The following is a 14,655-nucleotide window of genomic DNA, read 5'->3' as shown; positions in this document are numbered from 1 at the left end:
CGGAAACCCACACTTTGCGGGGAGACCCGTTTCTGACTCATCAAGCATCACCAATCACCATCATCAAGCACAGCGACGACCCCTCCAGGGAGCCGGAACCCCCCGGGCCCGCTGACACCCTTGGCAGAGGCTCGGGAGCATCCGGAGACCCTCCTGCAGTCACGCAACCCCAGCGGGGCCGCGGCGGGACCACAGCTGCCAGGGGCCGAACCGCCCCCTCCCGCCTCCTCTCCGCCGCCGCGGAGAGGCCGCGCAGCCCCGGGATTGGTCGGTGGCCCTGTCAGTCCTGCCCTTGCACCGCCCCCGCGGGAGGGGCTGCAGAGGCGCGCACGGCGAGGGGCTCCGGTGTCGGGCATGAGCCCGAGCGGCGGGGCCGGGACCGGGACCGGTGATCGGGGGACAGGGGGCGGGGGGCGGCCGCCGCCGAGGGAGGAAGCGGAGGCGGCCGGGAATAAGACGGGGCAGCTGCAGCCCTGCAGCCCCCCAGAACCTGGCGTCCTCCCCTGCACCTGAAGCACCGGAACTCAGGACTCCGCTTCGCCCAAGGTAAAACCCTTTGGTTTGCTTGTACCGCTCTGGCCATCTGCTGGGTTCTCCGCGGTGTGTTCTGTCGCAGCTGAATGGATGAAAAAAAAATTAAATAAACCTCAGTAACTTAAGACTGCAGAGAAGGGATCTATTTAGTCCTCATTAGCATCTCGTCTGATCGCTCAGGGGTTATTAATAGCGTCTGCGGGATCACGAAAGCTGGGATCGCTTAGTTTCTTTCGCTGTCCTAAGAAAGTCCGCCGCTTTCCTCCCTCCTCCATTCCTGTCAGCGCTAATAATGTAAGTTGGTCCTGGATTGCTTCTCCCCGCCCTAAAATGACTTAAAACTCTGCTCTTTTTCTTCGAGTCTCGCGTATGGGATAGGTACAGAAAAGCGGGCAATGCAGATGGTTACAATTGTGTAGCTTTTGGTGGATGCAGTGATCTTCATGCACTCAGGAGGACAGATGAGTGGAAAACGCGTGATTAATATTTCCAGCATTCAGACAATCTATACTCTATATTGTAAAGCTTATGGAAGTCACCACGGCAGATGAGGTTACTGAACTGTTACCCTCAGAATAATTAGAATCCATTTGCAAAATGACATTGTCAACTTGTAGGAAAAGTACATATACTGACATTATTTGGAAACCCTTCCCTTTCTGTCTTGCACAATCTCTTCAGCTGCAATATTAAATCACATTATGATGAAACTGACAGAGGGTTGGTCTGGGAACTGTATACTTAGCCCTTTCATCTGTCCTACTCAGCTTCTGATGCTTGTTTTCCCATGGGCATAGCAGGAATCATAATGGATCCTTACTTTCCTGGAGCTTCAATTAATCAATATTGTTAAATGGCTGACAAATTATAGAGAAATTTTTATTATGTTCCTAATTTAAGGTATTTATTTTGATCCATCCTTTAAATTGTTCGTGGTGGTTTAATGATCATTTTACTTGTAGGAATTTCTTCTGCACGTGTTGTCATTAAACCATTATGCACACATTTAAAGATATTACTACCTGTATCTTGATACTATTGCTGTGAAGTTCATGTAAATGGAACTTTCATCTTTCAGGTTGTTTGGCTTGTGTGTGCAGGTGAATTGCCTTGTTTTGTTAAGTTGCAGGAGAAACAGTTCAGCCACATGGAATTAAATGGAGAGTAGAAGAGAGAGAGAAGAAATGATTTTTTTGTATTACTGAAAAAAGAAACTGTCAACCCAAAGCATCATTAACTTAATTTGAAGGACTGTAGACAGAATGTCTAGGCATAGAGAGTTGCAGTTTGGTAGGAAATCAAACCATCTTGTGAAGTGTCTTTTTAACAAGGGAAATGAGTTTTAACTTGAGTGTGACCTATCTCATTAAAAGTCAAGTGCCATGATCATGCGTGTTCCCTTGTGGGCTTTTTTTTTTTGTAGTTGCATGTCTAAGGTATACAGCTACTTGTACCCTAAACCTGAAAATGTTGCACTATGGGCAGAGGTGACTAAATCATGTAGTCAGTACTAAATGGCAGGTGAATGTTTCCCTAATTTTTAAAATATTTTTAAAATTTGTTAGAGTAAGACTGAAGAAGAGTCATGGTAAAAATTCTATTCTCTCTGTAGAGGTTTTTTTACATAGACATTTTTGCAGAAAAATTGAAGTTTTCCTTTCAATTTCTATTTTCAGGTTTTTTTGTATCTGTGGAGCATATAGATCTATCGATCAGTCCTTGTTAACTTAATTAAAAATGAACTGTTAATGCATTTCAAAAAAGAAAATAATGTGCTACCAGAAGATGACAACAATCTGGAGAAAATCTGAGAAAGCTTAGCAGCTAGAAAATGAAACCTTTTCCTTTTGTGGAAACTATAGGCAAATATCAAACAGAAAAGTAAGAAATGTCTGCCTTTCAAAATAAATGCCAAAGTAATGAATGTCAAATATATACTGCTGTTTGTCAGGATAAAAAAAAAATACAGTGAAGAACTACTGGCTGGGGTTTTTTTGGAGGGTGTTGTATAGTTTTGTATTTGCTTTTTTTTAACTAAGAAGGGACTAATATCCCACTTTGTCAGAGAAAAAAATTTTTTTTCCACTTTATTTAAAACAACTCTTGATGATTTGTCTGTGTAAAGAAGCATGTAATCTTGGCCTTTACAATATCATTTAACAAGTTAATCCTTTCTGAAGCTTTGATCCTGCTTTAACTTGCACACAGTAAATGTTTGAAAGTGGAACCAAAAGTCAAAAGCAGCCTTTGCAAATAACCCAAAGTGGTACTCTCTAAGGAGTGGTCAAGAGTAGGAGAAGGAAACCAAGAACAATGAAGAAAATGCCACTGTCCCTCTGTTGCTGTTTTCAAAAATTACTTTGCATCCCTTTCTCCACCCAGTCTTCCTGGCATCTGAAAAAGTTTGTCAGCTTTTAATTTTACTTTAGGTATTTTGGTATGAAATAAATTCTTCTTCTAGCTTTGATCTCATATGTCTTCTAAAATATATAATGGGAATGTATATTCCATTAACTTGTAGGTGTCATGAAGAGCACCAAAAAGGCAGGAAACTACATCATGGGATGATCAAAGAGATAGAACTCAATGTAATCTGAACCTTAACTGATTAGAAATTTTTTCTAGCATTTCAGCCTGTTTTATGCATTTAATCATTATGCCTTTATGCCCAGCTGCTCTTTTTGTTAATAGTAATTATATCTCACTGCTGTCTTTGCTTGTTGTGGCCATCCATGTGTACTTGCACATATCTGGAGAGAGTGGGAACAAAGACTGGATTCACATTTAAATGGCATAGCAGAACAAGTCAGTCCTTGTGATTTTTTTTAATATATATTTAAATATATTTTAAAATATTTCTGATCTTTTTGTATGTTTAAATTTTGATATATTTAGATATATTTTAGTTGTTTTTGGATCGAATTGTATGCTTAATATTCAACCTTCGTCTGTGAAAGTGGAGACTCTAGAGCCTGGAGCTGCCTGAAATGGGCAATCTGAGGGAGATTTTTTTTTTTTTTTCTTTTTCCCATAATCATTTAAAGCCTTATGCAATTTCAATACATCTTTACATCTTTCAATACATCAGATTAATGTTTGTGATTTTGCTTCCCTATAAGTGTTGCCAATGTAACATTACAGAATATGTAGCAAGTCTCATTGCTTCTGCTCAAGAACTGGGAAATAAAGCACACAAAATGTGCTGCATGAATTCTTATCCAAGTGTCTCCTTGTCATCCAGATACTTCCATTTTTTTCTTTTCCATAGAAGTTTGACCCTCTAATCATTAGCTTGGACATTCAGCTTGATTTTAAATCTGGTTCTGTGGTGATAATGGAGGGCTTAGTGTGTCTTCATGAGACCATATATATTTTGCTGAGTTGGGACCTTAGAAAATTACATAAGACCTGTAGATTCTTAATATTCCATTGTTTATGTCCTCCATTTAAATACTCATTTAATATTATAAATTGCTTTAAATAGCATTACTGAAATATTCAAGTAAAATCAGTATTTATTATGTCAAGAATTAGGCTGACATTTCTCTCAAAGCCATTTTTTAAATCCTGCTGTCCTTTAAGCTTGTTACACTACATTGCTGTGTCTTCATGTTTTAATCTTGTTTTTTTTCCTTTGAGGGTTGTCTTGTTTCTAAAGTTAAAAACCCCTTGGGGAAATCCATGCAACCTGTTTAATCTTAAAACAGTCTGAGTTTTCTAAATATTTTTTGAAATTATTACTGCTTGAGTTTCATTTTCCTGCTTACAGACTTGCTGAATTGAAAAAAAAATTCCATGTACAGTCTTCCATAATAGGCCAGAGAGAGAGAAAATCACAGTGGCATGGAAGCAATTAACCATTTCCAAGAGTTAGTAGATTTGCACTTATGGCAGATAAAACTGTCTAAAAGTTGTATATATAGAACACAATACAACACCTGATATACTTGTTTAGAAGTCCTTTGGAAAAAGTATAATCTCTCCTCTCAGATGGCTAGAGATTTGGTTTATAATTTTTTGTTAAGTGTAGTTATATGTCAAAACCATTTAGATATGTATTAAAGCTGCTAGCAAAATGTTGCACTGAAGAATATAAATGCAACTGCTTTTAATTTATTTTATTTATTCAATAATTAATTTAATTTATAAATGTTCACTGCTTTAATGCTTCCTTTTTTGAAGTGTTGATATGATCCCCACAGTTCTTAAATCCCATTTCATCCAGTGCAATGAAGATTTCAAAACCTGAATGATAAATATAATTTTTGAAGCAACCCTAAATTCCTCAACGCTGAAGTAATTAAAAGATCACTGAAGTTTGTGAACAGTTAAAATATGGGGCCACATCAAAGATTAACAAGAAAATAATTCTTTTACTCAATACAAAAATATTTAATTCCTGTTGGTTTTCTGTAGAAATATGCTGTAATTGCTGCCAGAAGTGGAAACAAGCTACTGTGTAGCCCATAAAAGTTATCCCTTGATAAAGTATCAGATAAAAAATGTTTAGTTTTATGTGGGTTATTTATCTAGGTTAAAGCTGGGAAACAGTTGTGTGTGTACTTTGTGACCCAAGTCTATCATGTGCAGGAATGGTCTTAAAAGTTTTCTGTTCTTTTGTTTACCATCTCTTTTTTCTGTTGAAATATTTAAAGATTACATTTTAGACATGTGAATAGAGGTCTGTACAAGCTGTATGGGTCTAGTGTGGCTTTTTTTGTTGTTACTTGAAAATCAGCTGACTATTAACAAGTACAGCTTTTCATTAAGACCTCTGTATCCCTTGGCAAAAGAGCTTTCTTCTTACCTCCAATTAACATTTACATCACTGAGTTCAGCTGAATATTAGCCACATACCCTTGTGTGCATATCTAGGAAAAGTTTTCAGTTTCAAGTTAAAAGATTTTATTGTGAGTATTCATCTTAGGAACAGAAAGTTGTAGGGCATAGTTATTTGTTTGAATAGGTATATGGAATACATTAATTGATATTTAATAAAGCAGAGAATACCATGTAATGCTGTTGTTGAGGAATAAACCCTGTCTTTATTCTAAGAGAGATGAAAAATTGTAAAATTAATTTTAATTTTTGAGTTTGGCAAAATACTTTTTCCTTACTGACAAGGAGAGTTTGAGATGGGATATTGTTTGTTTTTAAGTATCTTTTGGGTCCCTTTGAATCATAACACTTTATGTATATATCTTCTAAATATGGTGAGAAAGTAAAACAAAACAATGATAATACTCTACCTGCTACCTTAGCCCTTCTGAATTTTGGATGGGTGCACTCAATGGATTGTCATTTTCCTAATGTGGTAAGAAATAAGGAAAATGTAGCCTGGAGTACAGTGAAGATGTTTTGTCTTCAGTGAGGAAGGCAGTGATTAACTGTTGTTACTGCATTGGAGTGGGAGACCTAGGCCATCAAGGCAGCATTATCTGAAGTATTATAGCATCTGGTACTTCCAAAAGTTTCCTTTAGAAGAGAAGATCTTTCATTATCAGTCTCTCTTTGCAGCTATAAATTTGTGACGTATTAATTATTTCATCTGCAATTCCCCATGCCAAATGCTGCCTCCTGAAATGTTCTTCCTTGAGAAAATCTGAGGCAGTTGTTTTTGCAAGTGAAACTGGAGGAGTGGAGTGAGAAATTACATATATAATTTTAATCAGGTTACAATCTATTAAACCTATAAAATCTATTAAATCTATCTATTAAATCTATAATATCTTTATATTCTATATGAGTTTTTGTTGCTATCACTTAGGAAAAAAAAAATTCCTTTTTTTATATGTCCATAAATCTTAGGAATGACATTTTGCTTCAAATCCCAGGTGCTGAATGTATCTTTATTTGGAATGCAATGTTTAGTGATACTTCCCTTGCAATTTCCTTGAGCAATTGAAAACTGATTCAGTTCAAATAAGCAAGATGATTGCCTCCTCTCTTGGGTCTTTCCTTGCTAAGTGCGCAGGACCAAGGTGAAGAATGTAAAAACCTGACTGAAGTGCAGAGGGATTGAGTTTGTTTTAAACATTCTACTTCTAGAAATACTCTGTTTCAAACAGACTGTTACTCAAGTTAGATCTTCAAAATATACATACAGATTGGCTTTGCTTCTTCTCTCTGTTAATATCTGCTGGTTTACTACTTATTAGATTAAATCTTTTCATAGTTACCCATTGCAGGTTTTTTTTTGTGAGCAACCTATTAAGCAGTCACATGGGAGAAATTCTGATGGAAATCTCATTTGGTAACATGTTGCAAATTAGTCATCTATTTCAAATAGATTTTGGACAAATATATGAACTTGGCCAATACAGTTTTATTAGTAATGAGGATGTTGTGTGTCATCTTTTGTTTTCCTTTTTTAAAATACTGATGCTGCTGTGTCAGAAAAAAATAACATTGCTTTGCTAAATTGAAATAACCTACAGAAGAATGAGAAATTTCATATATTTTTATTTTGGTTTGGTTAGGTTTTTTTTGGGGGGGGAAGTGAGGGGGAGACATCCCATTGCTTTCTGTAACTAAAATTTCAAAAGGTGTATTAGCACAGATAAAATATTACCATAAAAACAGTCTACTTGTGCAAATTATTTTGTGTATTTCTGAATAATGGCAGGCTACATTCAGCAAATACTGAGGGTAGGAGAAACAAATATATTACACTCTATCAGAGTTTCCTTTAGTATCTACCTGTGCTTCCAGTGCACTTCACTTTGAGTTTGCTGAGTCATAATACTGGTTTCTTGAAGAATCAATTAAAACCATAATTAAGCACTTCAAAACGAGAATTACTTTACTTCCTTGAATCACTAATCCCAGTTATTTTCTTCTTTGCACTCCAAGCTCAAAATGGAGCCTGACAGGAAATTGGTTTCTTTTGAAAGTTATTTATGAAAGAAGTTGTATGCTAGATTTCTTTCACTTTAATAATAATGCTCTTATCTGGACTTTTAAAAATAGAAATTATAAGTATTGTATGCACTTTTCTTTCTTTGAGCTTCTCTTTTTACTGTAAAACACAGAAGGGTCATCCTGGGTTTTATTTATTTATTTTCCATTTATATGATTCTTCCTCTGGTGTTGAAAAATCCGATGGCAAAACCGTAATTCAGTTAAATTCTGTAAGACTTTTATGTTGGAAATATTTGGAACATTTGGAATTTAGGATCAGCCTGGACAGTTGTTTGGCTTTTTAAAATCTTGTACTTAGCTATGTCAGCAAATGGATTTGAGGAATTAGGCAAATAATCCTATTACATTTAAATATTTCATATCAGGTTTCTAGGTATGCTCCATGCTTTTTTTTTTTTTTTTTTCCCCACCCTGTGCTCTCTTCTATAATAATGCATTAGCAAGGAAGATTTGTCTGTAAAATTGAGTCTGTAAAATTTTAATATTCTATTTCAACGGTAAAATTAGAAGAAAATAGAAGAAAAAGGGTTTTAAGAGAAATTTCTGTTCTCTGACCTGCATTCCAGCATCATTGTCAAAATATAAATCACCTTCTAGCTACAAATAGATATTATAAAGGCTATAATTAAACACATTTCAAGATAATTTCAACACAAGACTCTTGACAGTGCTGGGTTACAAGTTGGAGTTAATGTTAAAGGTCTTTTACAACCAAAAGGTTTCTCTGATATAGTTTATTCTTTTGTTAAGAAACGCGTGAATTTTTGCTCAGAGAATGTGAAGAAAGCGATGCAAACCATTTTGTCACCAAAATAATTAAAATCCCAGTACATTTTTTTCTGATGTAGAGGTCATGGACAAAGAGTTGGGATGTTATTTATGGGTTATTGGCAGAGACTTTGAGACACTGAGTCTAGTTGGAAGATGTAAATCATTCTTTGAACTATGAAATGTGTTAGGTAACAAAATTTAATAGCAAATCTGAAAGTGCACATTATCTGGAGAAAATATTTCCTTTTCATTTATGTTCTCACCCTTGTTATTATGGTGGTTACAATACAGAAAGGGTTCTTTTGTCAGATCATTTTCCTACTTCCATTTCTTTGATTCCTGTTGTCTAGAACATTGCTGCTACTACCAAGTTCTTTACCAAGGCTGTTTCGTGGCCTCAGACAGCCTTGTGAGAAACCAGAAGCATTTGTTTGTGGTTCTTCTTCACATATACCACTTTCCTGAGGAAGTAGTTTAGTGAAAATGAGACTTTGTAGTACTGGAACTTAAATGTCCTGGTCTTGTTGTATGTTGATTTTGTGAACCAATAAGAAACCATGGATGTGGTTTGATTAGTAGATGATTTAAGAGGATAGTTCACCTCTTTATGGATTTAATTTTATTATTTTAAACAGTGTATAAAGTGTCTGGTGTATCTGTACCATGCCAGTGACCTTGGAGGATGTGTTTGGCTCCAAAGTGTCAGGAGTGCCAGGTAACATGGAGTTTCTATTAGTGTTGCAAAAGCACCATTAGTTCATCTAGTTAGCTGTAGCTTGTTAATGCTTTCTGAAGCATTATATAGTAAGTTTTATATAATTTTCTGCAGATCTGAAATGGAATCTTATGTTTGCACACATTTTAATTGTAAACAAGTCCTTCACAGAATATTAAAATCTGTCCTTCCTGCCTACTGTCAAGGCTGATCTCCCAGAATGAAATTCTTTATGCTGGTCCTTCCTTAGCTAATACATGTAGCTACAGAAGTCTTACTCTTTCAAAGCTATCTTGTCTTATTTTTGTGACTGCTGGAAGAAAGATGTAGAATCATATAGAGGAGTTCTTACAGGAAAATATATTGTTTAGATGGAACATTGCTTTGTCACTAGGCATAGAAACTGAAGCAATGATTTGACTGCTCGAAGTTTGTTATAGCTGAGAAAAGAGGTTTCAAACATATAGCTGTATCTTCAGAAATCTGTTAACTTCTGGCATTTAGAGATTGGAGAGGCTGTTTTCTTTTCCTCTCTTCTCTCTGTTATCCATTTTAACATCTTCCCTCCTCATTTTTGTCCTCAGCAAAAAAATACTGGGAGAGAGATTTCCACAGAAAGTATAATGCTAAAAACCATTTTTTTCTTTTTTTAGGATCATGTGTATGCTGAAAATGGAAGTTATTAACACGAGGTCATGTCAGAATTTTTATTGAAGGAATACTTTGGAAAGCTAAGCTATTGTAGAAATAACGATTAGTATTTGTTTCTAGTGAGGCATCATCATATTATTCATACCATCAAGAAACTTTTAAAAAGAATTTTAATTTACTTTACCTGCTATATATAGATTATTTTTTTGTTAAGTTACGGTTTTAGATTTCAAGGTGTTTAGATTTTCTTCCAGTCTCAATGACAGTGTATTCAGAGAGATGGGTTTCAGAATACTTTGTTTCATGAACTAGGTCTTGTGTTGGATTATTTTGAACAGAATGACATAGTCAAAGATTGTAAAAGTTCCAAGGTTATATTACATTTCTGCTTATTTCATTTTTATTTATCTATTTGTTTGTATAGTTACCGTGTATTGCATTTTAAAAATTAGTTTTGCTATAAAAAATAGGTGCATGTGTTTGCCCTAGACTTTGAGGAGTACAAAAACTATGACTTTTTTGGTTTTGTGAAACTTTAAAAAAAAAAAAAAAGACCAGCAGCAGAGCAAGTTTGCTTCAACTAGCTATTTAATAATTTCAGTTGTTCTTTCCAGTTTTTAGCTAGCTATCTGTAAGTAGCTGTTTTTCCCCTCACAGAAGTATTTGTCACAACCTGAAGCCCACTGCTCTGCTACTATGCAAAAATTCACTCCCTGTAGCAAGGCTTGCAAGTGGAAATAGGATTATAAACAGATTGCACCATGAGCAGAGAAGTTGGGGAACTACTGTTTTAATTAAATTTGAAAGTCCTAAGCAGTTTTATTCCTTAACATAATTCTCCTGATAGTTTCTTATAATGTTTCTGTTTATGGAGCAGGGAGCTCACTTTAGGATAGAAGATTATAAAAGGGCTGAATAAGGTGCTGAAGACACTGAAGAAAAAAGGGTTTTCTTACTAAAGAATCTATTAATAGAAATAAGCTTCAAAATACCACTAAACAATGCAGCAGGGCATGGTATAACATTCTCTTTTTTAGCCAATGAAAATGTTGATACAGATTATTTTGTTAGACTAACAGTAAGAAAGGGTCATTTCTTCTATGTTACTATTAGTGATTTTCTCTAAAACTCACTTGTAATATAATTTAATTTCAAAATAGGTATAAATTTTTTCATCATGAAGAGGGTGGTTATGTTCTGTTCAAGCTGATTCTACATTTAATCTGTCAATATGTGTGCACCAAAACCAACGTAGTTTGGTTTAACTATAAGGAGATGTAATAGGGTGCAGCCTTTAAAACAGGTCATCTTTGGATGGTATAACAGGTTGCTGTCAGAGACAGCAAGTGCAGAAGAATGGTGAGATCTGGCCCAGACACCATGGATTCATGAAAGGCAGGTCCAGCTTGAGCAACCAGATCCCCTTTTAGAACCAGGTGACCCAAATAGTGGGTGAGGCAAATGCTGTGGATATTGTCTGTCTGGACATCAGTAAGGCCTTTGACACTGTCCCCCACAACAGGGGCAGGTGGATTCAGAGGATTAAAAACTGGCTGGATGGCCAGGCCCAAAGAGTTGTGATAAATGGAGTTAAATCCAGCTGGTGGCCGGTCACAAGTGGTGTCACCCAGGGCTCAGTACTGGGGCCAGTTCTGCTTAATATATTTGTCTACAATTTGGATGAGGGAATCATCGAGTGTACCCTCAGGAAGTTTGGAGATGACACTAAATTGAGCAGGAGTGTTGATGTGCTCGAGAGCAAGAAGGCACTGCAGAGAGGTCTGGACAGGTGAGATTGGGCTGAGGTCAAGAGCACAAGGTTTAACAAGAGCAAGTGCTGGATCCTGTGCTTTGGTTGCAATAACCCCAAGCAATGCTATGGGCTTGGGGAAGAATGGCTGGAAAGCAGCCTGGGGGGGAAAGATCTGGGACTAGTGGTGGATATCTGGCTGAACATGAGCCAGCAGTGTGCTCAGGTGGACAAAAAGGCCAGTGGTGTCCTGGCCTGTATCAAAACCAGTGTATCCAGCAGGAGCAGGGAAGTGATTGTACCCCTGTACTTGGCCCTGGTGAGGCCTCAGCTTGAGTGTTGTGTTCAGTTGTGGGTGCCACAGTAAAAGAAAGATGTTGAGGTCCTGGAGCATGTCCAGAGAAGAGCTACAAGACTGGTGAGGGGTTTGGAGAGCATGTCATATGGGAAACGATTGAGGGAGCAGGGGTTATTTAGTCTGAAGAAGAGAAGGCTCGAGGAAGATCTTATTTGTCTCTATGACTACCTGAAGGGAAGTTGTAGAGAGGATGGTGTTGGTCTCTTCTCTCAAGTACCTAGCAATAGGATAAGGGAGAATGGGTTTCAGTTGTGCCAGGGGAGGTTTGGGTTAGATATTAGGAAGGATTTCTTTACTGAAGGAGTGGTGGGGCATTGGAATGTGCTGCTCCAGTCGCCATCCCTGGAGGTGTGCAAGACACGTTCAGATGTGGCACTGCAGGACATGGTGTAGTGGTTCTGGTAGCTGGACTATGGTTGGACTCGATGATCTCAAAGGTCTTTTCCAACCTTAATGATCCTATGATTCTATAATTAAAAAACCTGAAACTATCTTCAGTAGATTTGTTTGTTTCTAAGTGGAAAAGAGCTTTTAGTTGCAATAGGATTTAAGGGAGAGCTGTATGTTTCGTTTCAGTAACATGATGAGTGGGGGCTCAGATCTGAATAGGGAAGAAGCTTGTGTCTTGGGAGGGACATGGCCTAGCAAATCTGTGTGGCAGAGACAGGGCCTACCTAGGTCTCTCCTTTATACACATGTTCTTTTGTCAAAAAAAAAAAAAAAAAAAAAAAAAAAGGCATGCATATTATCAGGAGTAAGGTATTATTTAGAACTGGGCTGAGTTGGACCTGATGATATCAAAGATGTCAGTTGAGGATATTAAATTTGATGATAAGCTCTAGGTCTATAGCTACTAGGTCTGTAGTTTCCAAGATGTGGTCACTTATTGTTTCAATCAGAAACTGCCATGACAGTTGAGGTGAAACATAGGAATACATAAAATTAATCAGACTAGTTTAACATTGTATTTTTTTCCTAGATAAGGCTGTGAAATACACATAATGCAGTTTTATCCCACGTATTTACAAAAAAAAAATATCCCTTTCTTCCTACTGTTCCTCTTATTATTTTCTGAATTATATGCAGGACAAATACTTTGTGATGCATCATCTTCCTTACATCCATACTAAGCATAGATTTGTTGTCCTTGGAATAACAACCCTCCCTTTAGCTCATTTTTCCCCAGTAACCTATTCTTTCCCCTTCCTAGTTTTAACAGCTGTATGCTGCCAGTGGACTAAAACATGGACTGTGCCATCCATTTCTCTGTCTAGTAACTCTTTAAATTCTGCTCCTTAGTGAAATTCTCCTGTAAGTAAAAACTGACTCAGGAAGCATTAGGCAGGGCTGCTGAGTGTTCGTTCATGGAAATGTCTACAGGTTAACCAGCTCAGTTTTGATGTAGCTCACCACAGCAGATTACTTGAGGAGGAACCTGGTGCTGTGGTTAAGCTCCAGTTCTGGCACACCGCTACCACAAGGTGTGTTGCCTAGTGCTTGAGAAGAGTGTGTAGGTTCAAGCTTGCTTCTGTGATGAAAAACTGTTCTTTGATGGTTATTTCTATATGCAGAACCATTCTTGGTTGCATCTGCCAGTGACACACCCTGTGGCTGCATGATCACTCAGTTCTGGGCTAGAAAAGCAGCAGGTGTACACAGCTGGAGACAATTCAGGCTGAGTCTGAGGCTGCTCTTCCTGGCAATACTCAGCCTTGTCCATATTTCAAATTCCAAGCTGAAACAATAGGTTAAACAAGAATACAAGAAGAAAAAATAGGGAACGATTTTCTCAGAAAAGTCTTACAGGTCTACGAAAGAAGCTAATCTTCAAAAAAAAAGTACTGACTGAAAGTTTTGCACCTTTCCTACCCTTTCCTTTGCCTGTGTGGGATTCTGAATCATCCCATGTAACTACTGACTGCTGGTGAACAGAATTAAGAAGCTGATTTGGCATTGATGGAAGATTGTTCTTACCATTAGTCTCTCTCCTTAGGATCTCTCCTCTTTTTTTAAGGATTATGTGTGCAGTATTGCTGGAATGAAGTATGATTCTACTTAAATTAATGGAAAGTTTGAAACTATTTAAATAACATGCAATGCTCTAACAAATTTTAGATCAAAATCACTGCAATAAATGACTAGTTGCTGGTGTGATAGGATGTTTTGGGTAAATGCTGCTTTCTTGTTAGAATTAGAATTTGCTAATTACTTTTGATAAGTTCTGGAATCATTTCTTATCTGACTCCCTGCATAATAAAAACTGATACAATTCTTGTATATTGAAACATACGTAAACAAGAAATCTGTTACGCAGTAATGTGACTGCTTCCTTTTAATTATTGTTGCCTTAGGCTAAGTTTGGCTATTTTGAGGTGATGAAAAGTTCTGCTGTATTAAGGGTTTGAAAGTTGAAAACTGAAATTCCTTCATTTTTTTGTGCTCAAAAGGAGTAAACCAACTTGTACTGCCATGCATCAGAAGGATGTAATAAGAAAATACATTGTGATGCAAAGAAAAAGAAATAATACTGCTCAATAAGCCTGCCTGTAGTAGTTCAATTACACCATTGCATGTTGAATTAAAGTATATTTATACAGTACCTATCTGCTAGCCAAGTAAACAGAGCCTTTTTGATTTTTTTCTTGTAAGTTTTCTTGATGTCATGGCAGTTGCACAGGTAAATATGGGAAGGAAAAGCTCAGACTTCTTTATTTTTAAAATATCTTGATAAATAAATCAGTGAGAACTAATTACACCATGCTGGTGTTATGTTGCTGGTTGTACTGACTGCATGAAAAGTCAACATGTGCTTGAATGGTTCTTTTGACTAAATGTTGAACAGCAAGTTCAACAATAGGGCAATAGGTCCCAGCATTATAAAGTGAAATCTATTTGAACTGGGTGTTTTAGTGAACATCTTCTGACCTTACAGAACAGCATTTAGAGCCCTGAAAA

At 37.0% G+C, this 14,655-nt stretch overlaps 1 protein-coding gene across 3 annotated transcripts in view; it reads left to right on the top strand.

Annotated features, from left to right (window-relative positions):
* The first annotated feature begins 399 nt into the window (after window positions 1-399).
* Window positions 400-14,655, top strand: part of FMN1 (formin 1) — a 189,882-nt gene continuing 175,626 nt past the window's right edge. For 2 of the 3 annotated variants that reach the window (XM_071744341.1, XM_071744339.1), the window contains exon 1: window positions 400-546. The gene's annotated coding sequence lies outside the window, so the exon portion shown is untranslated. The remainder of the gene's footprint in view (window positions 547-14,655) is intronic. The other variant, XM_071744340.1, reaches the window with a different exon arrangement.

Source organism: Heliangelus exortis, chromosome 5 (assembly GCF_036169615.1).
Source record: "Heliangelus exortis chromosome 5, bHelExo1.hap1, whole genome shotgun sequence".
In the NCBI taxonomy this organism is placed as follows: Eukaryota; Metazoa; Chordata; class Aves; order Apodiformes; family Trochilidae; genus Heliangelus; species Heliangelus exortis.
The sequence above is the reverse complement of the archived record's forward strand: the minus strand, read 5'-3'. Positions and strand labels throughout refer to the sequence as shown.